Source organism: Mirounga leonina, unplaced genomic scaffold, assembly GCF_011800145.1.
Source record: "Mirounga leonina isolate KUSES-001 unplaced genomic scaffold, KU_Mleo_1.0 Mir_165, whole genome shotgun sequence".
NCBI classification, from domain to species: Eukaryota; Metazoa; Chordata; class Mammalia; order Carnivora; family Phocidae; genus Mirounga; species Mirounga leonina.
The window spans coordinates 15,218,981-15,224,163 of NW_023270415.1; the positions used below are offsets into that span (position 1 = coordinate 15,218,981).

General features: G+C 33.4%; 1 long non-coding RNA gene across 1 annotated transcript; it reads left to right on the forward strand.

Annotated features, from left to right (window-relative positions):
* The first annotated feature begins 1,014 nt into the window (after nt 1-1,014).
* Nucleotides 1,015-4,815, forward strand: LOC118014867. Its single transcript, XR_004680400.1, has 3 exons — nt 1,015-1,061; nt 1,295-1,422; nt 3,712-4,815. It is a non-coding gene; the product is annotated as an uncharacterized LOC118014867 (long non-coding RNA).
* Nucleotides 4,816-5,183: the final 368 nt, after the last annotated feature.

The window sequence follows — 5,183 nt, forward strand, 5'->3', positions numbered from 1 at the left end:
CCTGAAAATGCATTGAAGACTGAGATGTATTTACTGTGAAGTGATGAAGCTTTAGCTTCAAGGCCTTCTCTTGATTGGTCCACATCAAGGCTCTGGGAGGGCTTTGGCCATACATTTGGATGGTCATATGATTTTTTGGGTAAATTTTACAAAGCAACACACTGTCTCTTACCACTCTGACTTAACCTTGCTTTCTTCCCCATGTTTGGAATGGCTGTGGACATTTTTGGAATGAGCTAAGGAGGAGCTGAATCAGGGACACATTTAGTTTAAACTGGTACAGTGGGATAAAGATGTAATTTGCAGTCATTTGATGTATAGTTATTACAACTGGACACATTTATGTGTAGGTATTTCAAGCTGACCCAGTGTAGGAATGGGTTGCAGAAATCCTCTTCCTTTCTGCTAGGCCTACTTTCCAGCATCAAAACACAATGGCATGGAACACTACATCAAAAACTAATGATGTAATGTATGGTGACTAACATAACATAAAAAAAACCCCACAATGGCAGGATCAGAGGTTGTACATCAGTGTAACTATATCCTATAGATCCTAGTGTATCCTCTAGAAGCTAGTCTGTGAGAAGTTCTTTTAATCATCCATGTACAATTGTAGTAAATGTACAAATGTAGTAAATAAGAACAAAGTTGTCCTTATTGACATAGTTAAGACAGAAGCTCTCTTGGCAGATATATACATGGTAACATAGCATATAAAGTTATCACTATATATATATATATATATTTTGGTGGACTTACACAAAATAGTATTCATCAGACTTCTTGTGCTTTTAGGATGTAAACTTATAGCAGTACTACAATAAATAGGTCTTTTATAAGAAAAGAACTTGGGAGATATTTCCCCAAATTTGACAATACTCCTAAAAATTTATGTGACATTAAGTGTAATGAGTTATGAAATCAAAGGAACCCTTTTATACTATAAATAATAAAAAACAAATTTTTGTCAACCAAATCAATAAAAGATTGAAATATCTTTCTGTTCTTTCTAGAATTACATTACAAAATTAGCGTCATATGAAGAAGTGATTTAAAGAGTAAGTAGCCAAAAAGTGTCAGGTAGTAAGTTAATATAAATATTTGTTATTTTCTGGTTGTTGTGATGTTTTTGGTACTTACCAGCTTTTAAAAGTTCATTGACATTTCTTTTTTCATTCTCATTAAATGGTTGCTTAATGAATAATCATTATTATTTAATGAATGGTGAATACTTAATTTTGTGTTGTCACTTTGCATTCTATAAGAGTTCCCCCTTCTGTCATTTCTACAGGTTTCAGGCCACACAAAATCTGGATCCACCCTTGCTTTCAGCAATCCTGGTAATAAAAATTATTCATCACTCAAAACCAAGATCAAATGTCACTTCCTTTATAAACTATTTTCTGAATCCCTAATCAGGTAAGAGCTACTTTAGAATTGTACAGTGATTTGTTTTAACACCTTAAAGCCATTATTAAAATGTGCCTCGTTTTCTTTCTTTCTGACTGTCCTGTATTATTTGTATTATTGTCTGTCTTCACTGTGAGAGAAATGCAAGTCTTAAGCAGAAAAGGTTGATATGGAGGGCATTGGGACCTGGAGATGATGCAACCCATTGGGTTTCCAGGGACATACCCAGGAGCATAGTTTCAGGTAATCAATGATCTAGAGGCTGCTGGTGTCAAAGAGGTCTAGAAGGTACCCCAAGGTTTAGATGAATCACAGGGACACTGAATCTCTTCAGCTGATCATAACCAGCAAGACAAGCCAATGGTCATTATCAAGGCAATTTTTAACACTACTCAAGAAGGTTCCATGGGACATCTGGGTGACTCAGTTAGTTAAAGTTTGCCTTCGGCTCAGGTTATGATCCCTGGATCCTGGGATTGAGTCCTGCATCTGGCTTCCTGCTCAGTGGGGAGTCTGCTTCTCCTTCTGTGTGCAGCTCCCCCTGCTTGTGCTCTCTCTGACAAATAAATAAATAAAATCTTAAAAAAAAAAGGCTTCAGTAGAGAAATTCAAATTTAGAGGCATGTATCAATCTAAAAGACAAAAGTATGGAAGTCCAGATAGCCTTAGAGAAATTGCATAGCAGGCAATAATCTTAGGGCCTTAGTTACTGCACCTAGAAGGACCCTAATTTCTAAACAGAAGAGCAAAGAGCTACAGCAGGATCACCAAGTAGGCTAACTTGCTTGTCATCTGGATACTTTGAGTTCTGCATACACTAGAATGGGTATGAGCAGAGCCCATCTGCTTAGGGGTTGAATGGGCAGAGCCCGGAGGAGGGCAGTGTGATTGAGGAATATGCCAGATAATTGTTTGTGATGTTCTTTGAAGGCAGGAACTATGAGTTAAACTTGAATCTTCCTAGAAAAATGTTGAGCACTGGGTAGATATTTGTAAAATTAAAAAGGAAAATGATTTTTAGACATCTATCCTGTGTACACTCCAGAATTTGGCATTGTCTTTCTTGAAATGTGGCTCCCAGAAATCAACAACTGGCATCTAACAGTGAAAATTTTTACTTCTCTAGATCTTGCTGTAATTCTTTATAAATGCCTGTGTAAGATTGTATCATTCATTTTATGGCAGATACGGGTATTGTTTGTTTAATGACCATTACCACCTAATATGCTTGGAGTCAAGTAAGGTTTCTTTGCTTTCAGTGAGGTCTAATTTCAAGCCTTTCCCCCTGATCTTGAACATGTAACTTGAACATACTGGATTTTATACTTATAAATGTTAAATTTCATCTTGAAGGCTTTTGTTTGAGCATTGCAGAATTTTGAAATTATTATGAATGTCTTTTATTTATTCTATTATATATCCCTTCCAGTTTTTTTGCCATGTAAAAATTTTAAAAGTTTTATTTATTTTTAACTATGTATTACTTGAATAAACCTAGATAGATTTTCTATATATGCAAACCATCGTGTGTGTGTGTGTTTGTGTGCATGCATATCTGTATCCTATAAATTTTTTACACAAAGAACTTTAATCAGTGTTAAATGGAGAACTTATTTAACCAAGACAATAAATAAAATATTGAGAAAAAGAGCCAAGGACAAACTCCTCCAAGTTTCTTAGGTCATTTGGATGATGTTATTGTGTGGATTGAATAAAAGGATATTTAAAGAATTTTTGGAACATGAAGGCACTTGATTAATGTTAGCTTCCCTTACAACTGTTATAGATTTTGTTTTGATTTTTAATTTTCAACATCTTTTATTTGGAAATAATTTGAAGTCTATGGAAAAGTTACAACTATAGAAATAGATCATAGAATGCCAATATACTCTTTAGCCAGATTTACCTATTTTACTGTTTTACCTCATTTGCTTTATCACTTATCATCAATCTCTCTTTCCTTCTCTTTCATACTGTTATCAACTTTAGTAAAATTAACATTGTCACCATTAGTTTACCTAATCTACTGTTCAAATTCCAATTTTGCTAAGTGTCTCAATAATGTCCTTTAATGATTTTTTCCTCTCATTAAAGAATCCGGTCTAGGATCAGGTTTTACATTTAGTTGTTATGTTTCTTTAATTTACTTTAATCTGCAAATTCTTTCCATAAAAAGATATTTTATGACATTGGCTTTTTTGAAGAATTCAGCATTTTTTTCCTTTTTTAAAACACGACTTTCCTTATTTTGGGACTGCTTGTTGTTTTCTCATGTTAAAATCATGTTATCTATTCCAGGCTGGACCAGAAGAGATGTAGCCTTCTGAGTGCATCATTCTGGAAGAACACGGTGTCTATCTGCCCCTCATTGGTATAGTAATTTTGATTACTGGGTCAAAGTGTTATTCATTTTGTCACTGTATAGTCATTATTTTTTCTATTGCAACTTCTAGAAATCCGTAAGGAGACATTGTAAGGTGATGCAAATATTATGGTCCTCATCAAAAATTTCCCCTATGTTTAGCATCCATAGATAATTCTTGCCTGAAACAATCTTTACTCTAATGGTGCTAAATGGTGATTTTCTAACTCTTAACTCTGCCTTTCCCATCACATTTACCTTTTGATTCTAGAAATTATACTGCAAGTAAGAGCTGTCTCTTCCAATTAATTTATTAATTAGTTAATTATCAGTATGGACTCACGAATTTCTATTTTTGCAATGTCTGTCCTTAATAATTAAGGACAGCAATTAGTTACTGTCTTTAATTATTTTGATACTTAAATTGTCCCTATTTTGGCCAGTGAGAGCTCCTTCATATCTTTGTGACAAATATCCACTGATTTGTTGTTGCTGCTAGTTGTTTTAACATTTACTTATTTGGGGGACTAATAGGATATCCTAGGTTCATTTTGTTCCCTCCATGCTACAGGCCTGGTCAGCCATTTGTCTGAAAAGAACTGTTTCTATTTGGTACGGAATGGTATTAGACATCAAAATGTTACTGATTTTTGATAGAGATCAATATCACTTTTCTAAATGAATTATTCCTGGAATCTATCTTTTATTTCCTTTGGAAACAAGAATATCTCCCTTATTCAAGTCTGCTACCACTTCTTCTTAATTACCGTCATTCTCTTAGAGATTAACAGGATCCTTTATGACTCTAAGATGTATTTCACTTAGATCCAGTGACTCGGACTCATTTTCTATTGGATACTCATTATTAGCTCTTTTTTGAAGTTCAGTATCTTCATTATAATGTAGTTTTCTGTCTTTCTTGTATTGCATACATTATGCTTAATAATGAGAATAGAAGCAAGGTATGATATGATTTGATTAGTTTTTTTGGAGAATCCTTTAAAAATTGAATATAAAATACATACGATAAAGTACCCACATCTTAAGTGTACAGTTCAATGAAATTTTACAAAATACACTGGTGTAAAAACTATTAATAACAAGATATAAAAACTTACAAGCAATCCAGACGCTGCCCTAATTCACTCTGTCACTCATTATCTTCCTCAAAACAATCATTTCTTTCAATGTTTTGTAGTTTTCATTGTGTAAACCTTGTACTTCTTTTGTTAAATTTATTCCTAAGTATGTTATATTTTTGATGCAATTATAAATGAAATTGTGTTCTTAATATAATTTTAATTGTTCAGTGCTAATGTGTAGAAACACAATAGATTTTTGTGTACTGATCTTGTATCCTGAAACCTTGCTGAACTCATATACTAATTCTGCTGTTTTTTTTTTTTTA